This window comes from Mycteria americana, chromosome 13 (assembly GCF_035582795.1).
Source record: "Mycteria americana isolate JAX WOST 10 ecotype Jacksonville Zoo and Gardens chromosome 13, USCA_MyAme_1.0, whole genome shotgun sequence".
Classification (NCBI taxonomy): domain Eukaryota; kingdom Metazoa; phylum Chordata; class Aves; order Ciconiiformes; family Ciconiidae; genus Mycteria; species Mycteria americana.
The window spans coordinates 10,500,561-10,517,805 of NC_134377.1; the positions used below are offsets into that span (position 1 = coordinate 10,500,561).

Sequence of the window (17,245 nt, forward strand, 5' to 3'; positions counted from 1 at the left end):
TGCTGCTTCACAAGATGCCAGACTCGGGGGCTAGCCTGCTAGACGCCAACCCAACGCTCCTCTTTCAACAACATTAATTATCTCGAGCTTTCCATAACAAAAAAAAAATCTTGACCCCACTGGCTGCCAATAGTGGAGAAGCTCGCGGAGGAAAAGGCTTTTATCTTCACATCTCAGAGAAGAGCCTCATGTTTGATCAGTCGGGGGGGGTTTTTTTCTTCCCTCTTTGTACATTTTGAACTTTATAGACTGATTAATTCCTCCTATCGCGGTAAATTGCTGTGTATACTCTCGAGTGTTGACTTGATTTTCTTTCTATTAAAAAATAAATATCTTCGTAAGAAATTAAAAAAGCTTAGCACATCTTTGCTCCGTAAGCAAGTTGGAAAGAACCTCAGCCTGGAATAGTGGGATGGAGGAGGGGAAAGAGGCGAGTTGAAAAGATTTCTTTATTTTAAATTAAAGTTCAGGATTAAAGGCATCAGGCTTTCACGAGTTATTGTGAAAGCCTTTTTAAAAGTCCCAAGTGGATAGTCCATAATCTTCTTTTAAATGGCTAAATTTAGAACAAGAAACCCTCCAGCCCTCCACGTCTGGCACACGGCACCAGCGAGGGCTCGGGAGTTGGGTTTTTTTATATGATCACTGTTTCCCAAATACCGAACAAGATTTAAACTATTTTTGTAAGCCCTGGGTCCACAAAGCCCAGCTTTCCTGGGTGTCCTGGTTTTGGCGGGAGTAGAGTTGGTTTTCTCCTAGTAGCTGGTACAGTGCCGTGTTTTAGATTTAGGATGAGAAGAATGTTGGTAACACGCTGATGTTTTAGGTGTTGCTGAGCAGTGCTTACACTAAACCACGGACTTTTCAGCTTCCCATGCTCTGCCAGGTGCACAAGAAGCTGGGAGGGGGCACAGCCGGGACAGCTGACCCCAGCTGGCCAGAGGGCTAGGCCATACCATACGGTGCCATGCGCAGTATAGAAACCGGGGGAACTGGCCGGGGAGCAGCGATCGCTGCTCGGGGACGGGCTGGGCATCGGTCGGTGGGCGGTGAGCAGTTGCATCACTTGTTTTTCCTAGGTTTTGTTCCTCTTTTTTTGTTGTTGTTTTCCTTTTCATTACAATTTATTATTATTTTACTTATTAGACTGTTCTTATCTCAACCCACGAGTCTTCTTACTTTTGCCCTTCCCCCGTCCCACCAGGGGTGGGGGGGAGCGAGCGGCTGGGTGGGGCTTGGTTGCCAGCTGAGGTTAAACCGCAACACTGGGCTCAGGATCAACAGGATAACAAATAAGCACCCACCCCTGCCGCCCATCAGCACGAAGGATGAAAGTCAGGAGAAAAAGACTGGAGCCACCGAGTTCAAAAGTTAATTTCTCCAGCTAGGCAGGGAAGGCAGAGGCAGGCACCATCCCCAATATCGACAGGCCAGATCAAAGATCCTGTTTATTGTAATTTATTCCCTACTTTTTCATTTTGCTGAATTATCTTAACCCTTACCTCTTATCACAGATCAATGGGCTGGCTGGCAGAAACTCTGAGCTGGTCACAAAAAATACAGTTTACATTTTACTCTCTACCTTGCAGTTTAAGCCTCTTAATCGTGTCTAACAAATAAAGGATTTGACTGAGTTCACAGCTATTTCAGATGATAAATGCTTCCAGATTTATGGTAGTTATTCATGCAAGGACTACATTACATGTAAATCAATACCATAAAGAACAATTTGCTAAAAATATAAATACCATGTTTAGGCTTTAACGATATTAGCAAAGTGGGATTCTTCGTGGCTGTATGTAAAATAACTGCACCTGTTCGAGTGCCCAAGCTGAGATCAGAATAGCGCTCAATGCTAGTCCACCCTAAAAATAAGGAATAACAGCAGTGCCCGCTCTTCCAAAACTGCTCCTGAAGCCCTGAGGGTCTGGGGGATATTGCTGTCCACCCACATGGATGCTTGGTTACAGAAATCACAAATAATTTGCAAATAAATGCAAAAGCTGCTGCAAACCCACTTGCAAGGAGACGCCAGCCTTCTGTAGAGACCTCCCCTGCTCCTGCCCGTCCATCTCCCATTGCAACCCGGAGCTGGGTGCCAGCGGCTTTTCCACTTCGAGATGTACACCCAGCCTGACCATCACCAGCCGTCTCTTCCTTTGGCCGATTACAGGGGCAGGTAGCAGAGACCTGGGGTTTATTTTTGTTGTGGGTTTTGGTTTTTCCCGCTCCAGCCAGCGCCGGGCATCCCCGTCCCGCAGCCAGCAGCGATGCAGGACGTGCCACCCACACCCAGGCAGGACAACTGCAGGGAGAAGGACCCTTCCCCCGGGACCAAGGGCTGTGCCGAAGAGAGACATCTCTCCCTGTAACTACATAACTCAGAATAAAAAGCCGAAGCTCGAACACAGCGCAATTAATGCAGGAAGCATCGATTTCTGTATGGCACCAAGCTGGCTCATTAATTCCAGGTGCTCCTACAAGCCAATTCCAGCACCGGCCTCCCCGCAACAGGAGACAAACGGGAGGATATCGAAGGCTGAAATTCCTGCATGCACCGACCTTTTATCACCACGGAGCTTCAAAAAAAACACACCCCCTCCACTGCTGCCCTCCCCGAACCCGACGTTCCAGCTACGGGCGTTGCAAAGCCACGCGAGCCACCGTCCTGGGAAACGCCAACGCAGGGCCGTGATTGCAAGGGCAGCGCTGCCCGCAGCCTCCTGCCCGCAGCCTCCTGCCCGCAGCCTCCTGCCCGCAGCCTCCTGCCCGCCTCTGCTGGGGACCGAGGCGAAGCTCAGAGGCAAGGGATGCCTTTTCAGCCGCAAGGGACAAGCCACCTCCACGTGCCTCAGCTCAGCCCCTGCCACCGCATCCTCCCAAAACCCCCTAACCCCTTGGGCCGCCCAGCGACACCCTCTTCCCCCCTGGTACGCATGCAGGCAGTGGGGTGGGGGGATCCCCCAAGCTTCTGGGGAAGCCGCTGGAAGTCATTTAACCTCTCACAAACCATCGGAGACCGACGCTGCTGCCCCAGTGCCACCCGGCCAGGAGAGCATCTCCCCACACTGGGAGCCTGCTGCTTCAAGCAGCCCCCAGGGAGGGACGACCTGGACGCAGGAACACGGGTCAGGCAGCCAAAAAATACCCCCGAGAGGGGTAAAGTCGCCTCTTTACCCCAGCACGTGCGGCTGGAGGAGCAGATGAAGCTGTAACCCATCTGGTAGTTGCATGTATGGGGATGGGAGACCGGGGACCAGCCAGCCTGGCCCCCCCCCGGCACCCAAACCAGCCCCCCCGCACCATATGGGACCCCGTCCCTACACAGGGGTCAGATGCAGCAGACGGCAGGGAACGCGGCAGCATCCTCCCCGCTGTAACGAATGCCAAATCTGGTTTGCACTTGATAGAGCCTGACAAGAGCAACAATCGCAGATTAGTAAGAAAACTTCTTGCTTTTCAACAAAGGTTAATAAATAGTGACAGCATTAAGTCTCTTCTGATTAACTATGCTGAAAGATATTATTGCCGTTTGTAACATGGAATCATTATTGGATTAAGCACAGTGTATAAAAATGAAATGTGAGTTTTAATCTCAAACGCAGGCTCTCCGCGCTTCGATGCAGACCAGGCAACTCGCAGAAGCTTCCTTGTATTAAATTCCGTAACTCTGTCTGTGGAGAGATACCAATCTAAACCATGTCGCCTCTCTAGTTTTTTGGGGATTTCTTTTCTTTCTTCAACTATAACAAAGCCACCGCGACTTGACTTGAGAAGCATCTAAAAACGAGCCACATGTTCTGGCTAAAATTAAGCCCCAAATCCCCTGTCATTTCCGAATACAGCATCTCCCACGGGGAGGATTTCGCTGCGCTCCAGCCCGCCGCGTGGAGGGCAGGGATGAGGGCACGGAGCAGGAATTGCTGTGCTAATTAAGGAGGCACTAAATTAAGCGCTTCTGCTCATGCGTGACCACCTCCGTGCTTCCTCACCCCATGGCTCTGGGCAGAGACATCTCGGGGAGCAATGTCCAAGGGCAGAGCAGGGGACAAACCCAGCTGGGGCCACCAGCACTGGGCATCACAGCGGGATACGGGATGGGATGCGGGATGGGATGCGGGATGGGATGCGGGATGGTTCAGTTGGAAGGGACCTACAACGATCATCTAGTCCAAGATGTTCAAAGGGAAAAGATTTCTCAAGAAAACAGTTAAAAGCAAAACTCCTGAAGTGAGAAGACTGAACGCAGCACCCGGGCTGACGCCGCTTGTGTCCATACAGCGGAGAGGGAAGGGAAAACCTTCACGTAAACCTCAGGATTTGCTGTAACCTAATCATTTCCATACATCACGTAAATTCTCTTCAGCTGCTCATAGGGCATTTGTGCAAACACTCAACACTCAAAATAGAAAAAAGGTGCTGCTGCATTTAACTGGCCAAATCCAGGCACGGTACAGCCTAATGCCAACATAGTTACACCAGGAAGGAATTTTACCCGTTTCTACTCAAAACTGTCTACTGAAAAAGAAAAGCTCATGATCAAGCAGAATTTTGTCAGCTTCGGGGTATGTTCGGGATTCCTCCCTCCAACCCTCCCACCAGGACTTAAAATATCTCCAGGCTTGGCTGGGAGAAAATTGGGGGGAGATTAAAAAGAAAGCTAATAGTAGAAGTGGTTCTATTTCTCGGAAAACGCCACTTTTATGAAAAACAAGATGCATTTTCTCCCAAAAAGGCATTTCTGAAGATGTTCTCACTTGAAATACTGGGGAAAGCAAATCTGAACATCTCCCAAAAGAGAAGATTTCTGTTATTTTATTTTAGGAGGATTCTCTCATGTTTATCGTTCATACTGTTGGCATTATGCCTACCTTATTTCACTCCACAGCACTGGGGCTAGTTTATAACATGACATAATAGCTTATCTATTCTATTATTATATTTTTTTCTTATTTTTATTTTTAAAATCATTAAGAGCAGCTGCTAGTTAGCACCGATTGAAACCCCTTATCTTCTTTTCTGGATGAAAGGGGGGTCTGTTTGTTGTAATGAAACCAGTTTGCACCTAGATCAAAGTCTCCACTGTTTGCATCGTCAGAAAAGTGTTTGACACTTGTGTCAAAGTGTCAAAATATTTCATTACCACGCAAAGCGGAGACACTTTGACTAGAGGAGATAAGATGTTTCCATCAATCAGCATCCAGAAACAGCTTCCCCACGATGATTAAAAAAATAAAATAATAAGGTGGTTTCAGCCACAGCAGTGGTTTCTGATGCAGAGCATGAGAAACACGGATGCATAATGATGCGACGCAGTAATAACGGCACAAAAGCAAAGACCAACAGCAATGCGTGAGCGTCCTGCGATGATCCTTCCCACTTGATAAACGGGAAAACAGGGAAAATAAAGAACCGCTGCCTGCGGGGAGGGGGATGCTGCTGCCAGCTCATCCTGCCGCCAGCCCCGGTGCCCGGGCTTCGAGGCGGGAGTCTGGGGGATATCCCTGGCCTTGCAGGTGGGAAAAGATGAGTCAAGCCTGAGAAATGACAGAAAGTCTAAAACCAACCCATCTCTCTGCCCACAGAAAATAAAATGCGTCGGCAGGAAAGCCCACACCTTTGTCACCTCGCAGCTCGGGCACGGTGGAGATGGGGATGCAGGAGGGATGGGATGAACCACAGGAACGTTACAATGCCCTCAAATAAATCACCAGCCCAATGAACTGCAGCCCAAGCTGACTTCTTCTGCTGGGCACCGCCAAAAACACCCCAACCAGGCAGCCCCGAGGAGTGGACAGAGCTGAGGGCCTTCCACAAAGACAAGGAGCCACCTATGAAACCAGGACCAGGTCAGCAAACCCCAGGAGTGAGCTGGGACCCCTTGGATATAGCAAAGGAGACAGCAGCAAGTTGGATAGTGTCTTAAGGGACTCATCACATGCACAGAGTGCTTTTGCATTTGGAACAGACAGAAATTAGTTGCAAAATTTAGTTAGAAAGGAAGATCTTAGGTGCCACCAGCTTTGTCTCCTCTGAATAGACCATGTAGTAGCTGTTGGTGGTCAAAACTGCTTTGGTGAAACGCTCCCGAGATGTGCTGCTCCCTATTTCTGCCTGTTCCTCCCAAATCCGTCTCTTGCAGCAAACACGTGGTCAGGGGCTACATGGTGACATGAGACCAGGGGACACTTGTGCTTGATGCCAGGAGGCAGCACAGTGTCCCTGCACGGCACCGTCCCCCCGGCACTGCCGAGAGCGGGGATCACACCGCTAACGGGCCGTGGGATCTTCTCGACAGTGGGCGCAACTAATATGTTTGTTCAAGGGAAAATAGAGTTGGAAGCAGCAGCCAGCCGTGGTGGAGATTAGAGAAAAGCCTGCTTAGACCTGGCCGCGCTGGAGGAGTTGTACAGGAACACTTCATCCCTATGTAAATACTGCCATCGTAATGCCGGCAGAGCCGCCGGCTCTGAGACCAGCCTGAAGTTATCAGCTGAGCAAATTCTGCTTGTTTAATTTTATATTGCCTTCAGGCACATTCACCTCTCTGATTTTCCCCAAACACTCTCTGGAGGAAGGAGACTTATTCCTTGGGCTCACCCTCCCATAGGATTCACATAGATTTACAGAAGAGGGAGAAGAGCGGCCGCGACCCGCACCGAGGATGCTTCCCAGGTTAATTCAGGTCAGAGGCGAGCTCCTGGCCGGAGTGAGCCATTTGGGGCACGGATGCAGATCCCCTCCGCTAACCTCTTTGCAAACTCCTCTTGCAAAATTGGTTTTTAGCAAAGCCACTTATCACCTTAACCATCTATCGATTCCCTGACTCCTGGCCAGAGCTCCCAGGATCCAATACAGCACGGGCAGGAAAAGCAGAAAAACACAACTGCAAATGAGGGCACTAAAGCACACGGCCGAGATCAGCCGGGCGAAAGCAAAGGCCCCTGACCGCAAGCGAAGGTGGCAGTCGGAGGCTCACCAGGGACTTCAGCGCCCTCGTCTTGGGGCAAATGCTGCCAGACAGAAAACTTCTGCTACTTTTTTGCCACGTCCAGGAGAGGAAAGATGCGGGTGAGCCGACTCCGTCCCACCGGGGCCAAATCCTGCCCTCTGACGCCGTTGCATCGCCAAGCTGGGACCCGCACACGACTCCAGCACGATGCCGAGACCCCCGGCTCCCACGTGGCAATTGCAAAAGAGAATAAATAAATAAGTCCCCCCCGAGCACCCCTCTCCAGGGATCACACCTCACCTAAATCCAAGCTTCACAGCCAGGGCCGCCTGGCAGCAGTGGACGCCAGGACACAGGCTGCGAGCAGGAGCTCGCTGGCTGCAAGCAGGAGCTCGCGGCCCCGCGTGCTTCCCGGCAGTATCGATCCCCCAGCAGTAACAGCCGGTATAATTTTGCTTAGCTTCAAATACCTGGCGATCATGAATTCTTTGGCCACAAGGTTATAAAGCATTCTCTAAAACATGAGAAAAAGATTAAGCCTGCTTATAGTTAATAATATACTGTATACCGCTATCAAGCTGGCTGTTTGCTATTGAGAGCCTACTATTAGACACTTATTTAAAAGGCCTTTCAAGGCTTCCCAAGAAAGTGCAGTTATGCATTTTTTTTTCTGGCAAGAACTACTATAGATAAACATCAATTCGCTCCTGCAGATCACAGTCGCAGTAAATAAATTTTTCAGGAAGCTAAGTTCCATACAAAGCCTCCTCAAAGCTCCCATTTCACACAACATCAATGTTTGGCCTCTGAGAAATAAAAAGCTCTAAGGTTGCTTTATCCAGAGCTAAATTATCAATTGTAGCTGCTTAAGAAAAAAATAAAAATAGGGCATTTCAATGAGAAATCAGTGTGGGAGGTAAACACCACAGTTGCTAGATGGTGATGCCGGTTAGAGACAAAATGAGGAAAGACAGGGATTTTGCTGGTGATTGATCCGGACCCTCTGCGACAGCGTCTGCAGCCCCGAACGCATCGCTGCGGCTCCGCATCAGCAATGGGAAGGAGGGAGCAACCAGCTTCGGGCAAGCTCAGCAGCCAGCGCTTGCGCTATTTTCTTTTATAGCTTTTTAAAGTAGCAGACTGGGATTATCCATTATAAAGTATTTGTCACCAAAAAACCCCACGCCGGTTATAACCGTAAAAGCCGCAGCTCCTCGGATCGCTCGCAAGCTGCTCGCAGAGGCGGGATGGAGGGAGAGCCATCCGGCACCCAGCTGAGCTCACGGCACCTGCGGCGTGCCAGATTTTGCCGACTCAGACCACGGGAAGAAGTTACAACCCATCGGGGCCCAAAAGTGCTTTTTGAAGCAGCTCGCCAGGATTCAGCCGCGGGATGGGAAGGGAGGGCAGGAAAAGTGTCTCGGCTCACCTCTACCTGACGACGCCCTTGCCGTTTTGAGCGGCAGAGCCAGCACCGCCGCCGAGCAGCGTCCCACGGGGCTGCTGCCTGCGGGGCTGCCCAATAACACGGCCCTTGGGGGGCACATCCAAACCCCGAGCTGCAGGGCTCGGCGCTGTCGGAGCCAGGACCCTGCTAAGAGTCAGGATGCTCCATCTGCTCTTTAAATAAAGAGATGCTGGGCTCCGTTATCATTTAATTATTAGCCTAAAAAAAGACCGAAACACAGAAACCCTTCCAGGCTCAGGTCACGTATCCTGGTAGGAAGGGGGGGGTTCTTCAATAAGAAAGCAAGGGATGGGTAAGGAGGCCTGCTGCCAAAAGGCAATCTGCGTGTCCCCCATAGCAAGAGCTAACAAACCCAAACACCCCGTGGTGTCCAAAATTGTTGGAGCTTCATACCTAGCTAAATGGCTTAAAAATCCAGGAGGAAGGAGGACAGAACTACGTGCTGGTCTCGGTAACTCCAGATCAAATCAGCGCAGCTTTCGAGCACCACACGGGGTTGTACCCGCCAGCCTTGGGACTGTTGTGACTACAAATTCATAGACCCCAAATGAACCCTGAGCTGCAAAGGCAGCAACCCCCTCACATGCTCTTAAATGGCAAATGAAGCGGCAAAGCACCGTTTCCAGCCCTGCCGGTGCAGCTTATTCCCACCGCGCGCAGGACCCGGCTCCCACGGCGCTGCACCCGGCAGGGGCGGCAGAACCGGCCCCGGCGCGGTTTTGGGTCAATCCTGTCCAGAGCAATGACACTAAAACAGAGGGAGCCATCAGCGATTCATTTACTCAGTTGCTAAACGCAAGGGCAATTTTGAGAGTTAATAAGTTACCAGAGGAGCTGCTGCCTTTCTCAAGCACAAAAACTGGGCAGCTCCCCATTGCCCAACACCAGACGCTAAAGACTGATCGTGTCCATCAATGCTTTCTAAGGACCCGTTATTAAATAAAAACCAGGTCAGCTGCCCTACTATTCTTTGCAAAAATGTTTTTCTTTCAACTCATCTCAGAAAATAACCAGCAGATGCTCAACAGAGAAGCACATTTTCCATCACTAAAATAAACTTAATTTTGAAGTCGTGAACTCGTGACACCCACTGCTCTCCTGAAAATAAAACCGCCAGGGATGATATAATATGCATATTTAACCTTCTGATGTTGCTAATGTTTTTAGCAGAAACTGATATATCACCCATGGCCGCTGACAGGCACAAGAGCCCATAAGCTATTGCTGTAGCTATTAGCAAACACCTATTACCTGCAATGTTATTTCCAGGTTATAGAAATGAGCCCTTGGGCTTATGGTACTGTAATAACACCGAGCACTGCGAAGCCCCGAAGGAGACCTCGGAGCGTGGCTGCTTGTGGCCAAAGATCAGCAAACACGGGGGACGTGGGTGCCCGCGCGGGGCTGGAATAGGCTACGGCACCCAGCGGGACCAGGGAGCTCATCCCCACGCCCACATCCCATCACCAACATCCCCACCGCCGGCATCCCCACCGCCGGCCCTTCAGCACACTTTTCCTGGTGCTTAAATCACTACCTCATCAAATCAACATGAAAACCTATATATATAAATTCATAAATACACCCAATTTTAAATAAGAGGTAACTCTTTCAAGAAAAAAAATGGAGAAAAAAGCCTGCCAGGAGCAAGCCCTCACACAGCCGTGATCTTAATTGATCCATGGCAAGAGGGAAAATATTTATTTAGGTTAAGGAGACTGCCAGAAGACACAAGTTTTAAAAGTAAAATCCCAAAGCACCCAGGGCAAAAACCATGCAAATTACCATCACGACCGAGTTCTTATCTATATCAATATCTGCCAGCAACAGACCGTCCCCAGCCAGCCACGAGCGCTCATCCAGCAACCGCAGAATCATCTGTACTCTAGTGACACTCTTCCCAAAGTTATATTTGCAAGACTTTTACCCCTTCTGTTATTAAAAAAGGGAGTTTAATTTGCAGGGAGTCCTGTTATCGCGGTTGTTAACACTTGCTTCAAGTCAAAATTTTGACCCAGTAAATTCCACTTTGGAAAAAAAAATATATTTTATGCATGTCTTTACAAAAAGAAATGCATGCGGTTATCAAGATGCACCGCAATATGTCAAGTTTGGGATGCTTTTTGTGCCCCAAGTAATAAAAAAAAAATTTAAAAAAAGAAAAAAGTATCTGCCCAGGTCCCCACACAGTATTTAACTTTCAACGGGAATCCAGTTCTTTTAGTACTAATGACGAAACCAAAGTTAATCGCTCCGAAACTTTGCTCGCAGCCAGGAATTTGGCCAGGACCTTTCTGCATCCCACTGGGGTTTGTCCCCTGCTCTCCCAGCACCCCCAAGCTCATCTCGAAGGTGCTGCTTGGTGGCCCTCGGGGAGGGGAACTCCCCACAGGGATGCTCAGGAAGGGCGAGCCGAGCACCCCCAAGGTGCTTTTATACGTAAGATTTGGTCATTGGTAAGTAAATGTTTTTCCATCGATAACAACAGATACCTAAATCAAAGCTTCAGCACGCCCTCGGAGCTCTTAAACAGCATCATGGATTTCCTACCGAATCAGTAGATGAATCAAATACCTGGTGCGAGGCTGCAGATAATCCCGATGATTTATTTTGGGGGAGCCGGGGCGAGGGAAGGCGGGGGGCAGGCTCCAGCCCCGGCGAGGATTTGCGTATTAGTACAAACAAACAATCCTGTAAATAACGAGACCCTCGTCCTGTCTCCACCACGCTACTCTTATTGAGTGAGTCAGATGTTCTGCTGATTAAAAATTGATCCATTTCAAAATCTAATCAACAGAATAGGATTCTTTCATATGTTATCAAGGCAGCTGCTGACAACAAAAACCAAACCTGTTATTAACCCATGAACCCCAATGACCTGAACCTGGCTGGGCTCTGCAACTGTAAATTATTCAGTAGTCCAAGAGCAATACCCGTAAGCCTGATGAATTTACGCCCCGACCGGAGCCGGTGGGGGTTAAAGCCAATATCACAGACCCGGGGGTCCCCGGGGACGCGGTTCACGACACGCTGCCACTCTGTGTCATGCCTGGGAATACATTACCGGCGTCTGCTCGGCTTCGCCTTGCGAATGTCTAGTCCTTTTTTGGGTTTTTTTTTTTTGTTGTTTTGTTTTTTAAATGACTTTCTGGATTCAGCACAGCACCGTAGGGAGCAGCCCCACGCCGGCGGTGCAGCGGAGCCCAGGCAGCCCTGCGGGCACGGCCGGTCTCTGCTCAAGCCCCAGGTCACCGCTGTTGAGCAAAATTCATTGAGCAAAAGGTTTGCATCCCTGCTTTAGCCGTAGCCCAGCATTGCCAGATCAGCCATGGAGGAACAGGGAAACTGGGGGAGCAATTGGGATTTTTTTTTTTAATTTTAATCACTATTTTTAAGCCCCGCTTGCATTCCTCGCCCGCACTGCTCAACACGACGATGGAGACATCGCAATGGGTTGATGCCACTGCTGGGTATTACCCTGCAGGTTCTCTTGGATGGTGCCTTATGGGCTGGTGACATTTCTCCGCGGTCACACTGTGCCGAGGTGACACTCGGCTGGCACGGAGCAGGCTCGGCTCTGCCAGGGTCCCAGCGCTAAGCCCAGGCGCCTGCGTACCGCTGACGCGCACCTCCCCCAAAAAACCCCGTTCGCCCAAAAGCACCCAGGGCACAGACAAGCCCCAGCCTCGCCGCAGCTCCGACCCTGCACCGCTGCCAGCACTCGGAGCGAGCCGGGATCCCTCGAAAGCAGCATCGCTTGGCTCCCCAAACCTCAAATCAACATCTTTCTGCAAGTTCTGGGGGCGGAGGGGAAGTAGCAGTTTTAAGTGCGGGCTTTGATGCTTTTCAGGGCAAAGACCCCCTTTCCCAACACTGTTGAACATTTTATTTTCTAGCCCACGCTGCTTGGGTGCTGCCCCAGCTGCAGAGCGCACCTCCCCGCTGGTTGGTCCACATGGCCTAAGAGGCTTGAACCAGAATAGGGAAAAACTGGCACCGCATAAACCAAGCCTGAAGATAACAACACCTCTTCTCTTAAATCGTAATATATTTACAAGTTTAATGACTCTCCGACCTCTCCTTAAAGCCCAAATAACCCCTGGGGAGCCCCCTCAGACCGGCCATTACCAATCCTGGCTGGGCTGCCATCTCCCAGCAAGCAGCACCCACCAGGGATGCTCCATGCCTCGGGTGGGAGGCGAAGCCCCTCCTGCCCCCTGAAAAACCCACTGGGTGCCAGCACCACGCCAGAGGGTTTTCACTTATTTAATAGTGAGCCCATCACCATCCTTCACCCCACAACCTCAGGGGGACCCGAGGATCCTAACTGGCAAGGTACAGCTAGAAACACTAGATATTGACTGTCTTTTTTCCTATATTAAGTCCAACAGTGCTTTAAAAACAACCCATAGAGCCGTTGGCAGTGGCAGCGCCCGCAGGGACGCTCCCCAGCTGCCCTGGAAGCGAAGCCCGGGCTCCCCCCCAGCAGGGATTTTGGAGAGCTGTGCTCTCCCTGGCACGCCGAAGCAGCTGGAGTCGCAGCCCGTCCCTGCGGCCCCGACGTCGGCACGCAGACATCACCTCCATTTATTTTGGATCCAAATCTCAGTTGAAGGCGTCGGGGCTGGGGGTGTGAGGGCAGGGCACAGCCCCCTCTGACACAGGGGTGGGAGAAATAAAAAAGCAGCAGCAACTGAGCAGTGGGTACCATCCCCTCCAGCAAAAAACACAAGCAGAGCATTTTTGTGTTGTTCTTCCCCTTTTTAAAGCCTCCCCGGTTAAAGGCTTCTGGCTGGACATCCCCAGGCTCCGCAGTCGGGGCAGGTTGATTGCCCACATAACTCCCAGACTGCGGGGCTCTACGAGCCCCCACGCTATGGGGTACCTGGGTTAAACCCCCGGCAGGCTGCAGCCCCGCACCCCTCCTCGTGCGCGGTCCTGCCCGCCCGGCTCCAGGGCTGCGTGGATGCCCCCGGCAAGACCTCCCCATGCACTTTAGCATCCTTACGGGGATGCCGCCCGGTGGGATACCAGAGTGATTCAGACACGGAGAATGCAGCAGGGTTTTGCCTCTAGGTGAATCAGATATTCTGTATAATTTCATTATATTACAAGGTAGATATTGAGGAACAGGTCTTGAAAGAGAAACTGAGCACAGGATCTGGCCCGGGAGCAGCCCCATCCCAGCACAGCCAGGGATCCGTTCCCACGATCTGCAGGGATGCACGTAAACAACTGCTGGTTTATCTCGCCATCATCATCATCGTCATCGCCGCTCCAGGGGCCGCAGTGGCTTCCTCGGCACTGCCGGGGCAGGTAGGCTCACCCAGCACCGGCCATCTACCCCTCCGCTCCCTCCTCGCTATCTAATAATCACACTTGTGCAAAGCTGTTGCCATACATAAGGAAAAGAGAAAACATCCTTGGAGAGCCTAACAATCAGACAATTTTTAAGATCATGGAGCATTAAACCATTCCCAATAGGGTTTACTAATCAAACAGCCAAATCCTTCATAACCAACCAATCCCTACAGAGCAATTAAATCCTTCCCCTTTAAAACACTTGGCACGCCGTCTGGGGAGAAAAAGAAAAATTTGCAAAATTCATTTGATAAATTAACCAGGGAAAAGAAAGAAGTGAATCAAGCTTTGTTCTTTTCATTTTTTTTAATTATGGAATTCACAATGCCTGAATAATGTTTAATAAGAACTATGAAAATTCCTAACAGTATTACAACACAACACAAAAGAATTAACCTGGTTACCGTGAAAAATTGCATATTTAATTAAGAACAGAGAGTTCAAAACTATCCAGAGATTTCAAAAGTACCGTTGCCTAAGGGGCTAAATTACACGCTCGCAGTGCTGCTAACAGGGCTGGAGCGCGCAATCATTACCCAAGTGTCCCCATTAAGTGACAATGGGCAGATGACATCAAATTCATTTCAAAAGCAACAGGAATTGAAGCATTCGCTTGGGTAGTGGAAGGGAAAGCGACTATCCTGCTGGTATAAACCAGACCCCTTGTTGATAAAGGCAATAATTAAAGAATAATGTTAATTAGCTGCTTTTATTTGAAAGAAAAGTGCAGTGGCAGGAGACGCTACCTCTGCGGTGTGCGCCGAGCAGAGAATGGAGCAGGCGAAGCTGCTGGCCCTCGATGGCCGCTGCCATCCTGGATGCCGGGACACGTGTGGGAGCCGTGCTCCGGGCTGGGTCCCACCAGCCCCGGGCACCCCCCAGCCCGAGCCAGCCCTTGGCTCTGCCAGGGCCCTTGGCTCTGCCAGGGCTGGGGGGAGTTAGGAGCTGGTTGGGATCAGCAGAGCGCAAGCCATCGCCGGTACAAGAGGATGGGAACCGCAGCAGCGCGGCCAGGGCATCCATCCCGCTCCAGCGCAACGAACGTGGCATCAGCAAACGCTCGCAGGGGAGAAACCCCATGGAGGAGCCTCCACCGGCAACTTGGGTGCTGAATTGGGGGCCCAAAGGTGCTGCTGAGGGGACCTCATGGGACCCAGCGCGATGCTCTGCCCCGCCGGGAGAGTGGCGAGCTGCTGTCCTGGGGCGTACGGGCAGCTGCAGCATGGGGGTCCCCAGGAGCCTTCCTCCTGGAGGGCACCATCCTCCCCATCACCCCCTCCCAGCCACCGCGCGCCGCTGCATCACACGCGGGCATCACGGGGGGGGGATTTTAGCAAGGCGGCTCCCCAGCCTGTGCCCCCGCAGGGGGAGAGCCCACCGCTCCCCAGCTGCACCAGACCCCACCGCTCCCCCCTCCACTGAGAAACCAGGGGGACGAGAGGGGTAATAATTACCCAGCTCCCAGGGATGAAGCAATGTTTGCAAACCGCTCCGAGAGCCGCAGATGAAGGCAGCTCTCCCCGTTGGCGTGATTAATAAAGAATAAATGTCCTCCGCAGCCAGGCTAAGCAATAACAAACCGGCTCCGGCGCCGATGAGCGGCTGTGCTTACACCGCACATTACAAGACCCGCTGCCAGCACCAGGTAATACTTTATTATGTTATCCCGACGGAAGAAAACAAAGGATGCCCGAGGTCCTGACTTTGGTGTAAAACTGCAGGAGCGTTACCAAAGGCAACAGTAGCATGCTCAGAGCGGCTGACGCACGGCATAGCTCCCACCAGAGGAATATTTACATGGGGTTCGAATTGGTTATTTACTTTTTTAGAAATCCGTGTTGCAGAAGAACTAGCTAGCACGCACACACCAAGCAATTAATATTAAAACGGCCACGCGTTAGCAGCAAGTCGCTTAAATTGCAGCTAAATCAATACTCTGGGGTCCTGTTGCAGCTTTGGGGAAATCATTAAGTGCTACACCAAAGTAGTCAAAAAAATAATTACACAGCAAGGCCATATAAAAAAAAAAAAAAAAAAGAAGCACTGAAACCATTTTGGAAGGAGTCATGGGCGTGTTCAGCTGCGTGAAATCGCGAAGCTCAACTTAAGAAAAACCACCAGTGGCGGGGATACTGCAAAGCAGCTCTTCAGCAGACGTGGCCAAAATAAATCATATTAAATACACAGATGAAGTTGAAGCAGCCCGTCATTGCACGCTGCCCTTCCGACAGGGTTACTGCCTGCGAACCCGGGGTGAGCAGCTCTTGCCCCCCTTGTCCAGGGCTCTCCCACCACCCCAAGCCCAAGCCGGGATGCGGCAGCACTGGCCTGGGAAGGGGCGGATGCTGCTGCGCCCCTGCTCATTAACAAGCACTGCAGTAAATAACGAGCACTTCAGCTTTCCAGGCTACCTAAGCCTTTTGGTTAGATTTTACTGATGAGCCCCCGTGGCTGGCGTCTTGCTGGCTTCGAGAGCTAGTTCTTCATTGCGCTGATACATCCTGGACCTCTTTGCAAAGATACCCCCCCGAGACCCTGTGCACGGGCAACCGAAACGGTGCACGCAACCCTTCCAAGGGCCCTTCTCTGCGGGAGACAATGGACGAGCGTGCAGCCACGTACCCAGGGCATGGGCACAACCACCATGATGCTGCCAGGCCCCTTTTTGGGGCGATTTGCCCCAAGATGCTGGTTGGCAAGAATACTCCATCCCTTGCACGCCAGGAGTGGGGAAACTGAGGCACGATGCCATTGCCCAAGGAAGCAAGCAGGTGCTGGGACAGAGCCCACCACAGTGCCAGAGCTGTTTCACTCCATCCCGAATCACAGAGACTTCTCAGCTTGTGATGGGGAAGGGGACACGATCCCGTTATTTTACGGTGGGCTGGGAACAGGAATCCTGCGTTTTAACCCTCCAGCAGAAAAACCCAACACCCCACGCTCAGCCCCACCTGCTGAGCCGAGGTGCCTATAGACCCTGCTCCCCCCGCCGAGCCCCCCATGCCGTCCCCAAAGGCAAGCCGGGAGAGAGGGATCTTAGCAAGGCAGCCATCCCCAGTGAGCTGGACCCAGCGCGGGGCTGAATCCTCCTTCCTGGGTTTTGCTGCCTTGGCAAGAACCACTGAAAGCTGCAGGAAAGCGTGCACCACAAAAAAAAAAAAAAAAGGTAATTAAAGGAAACTCAGTCATAGATCCTAATGCAACACACACAAGAAAGTGTTACGAAAGGGGAAAACTTTTTAATAAAGTCTGCAAGTATATATTCCTCCTTTATCAACCTCAAGATTTATTGACCCGAGAAGCCATATTGACTGAATAAATCTTGATAATGACCCCAGCAGAAGTCAATACCTGCTTATTATCTCCCAAGTTGGGGAATTACATCTTTCGGTAATAGGAGCAGGATGGTACAAAATGTTCTGAGAAACTTCATGCAGCCTTTTTGGGGGGAATGGATGCCTCTC

The 17,245-nt window shown here is 51.0% G+C and overlaps 2 protein-coding genes across 2 annotated transcripts in view; one reads left to right on the top strand and one right to left on the bottom strand.

Moving 5' to 3' along the window:
* The window catches only part of PHETA1 (PH domain containing endocytic trafficking adaptor 1), a 59,620-nt gene extending 51,276 nt beyond the window's left edge, over positions 1–8,344 (top strand). Inside the window, exon 3 of the transcript XR_012777754.1 lies at positions 8,332–8,344. The gene's annotated coding sequence lies outside the window, so the exon portion shown is untranslated. The remainder of the gene's footprint in view (positions 1–8,331) is intronic.
* Positions 1–17,245, bottom strand: part of CUX2 (cut like homeobox 2) — a 67,477-nt gene that overhangs the window by 44,883 nt on the left and 5,349 nt on the right. The gene's annotated exons all lie outside the window — the stretch shown is intronic.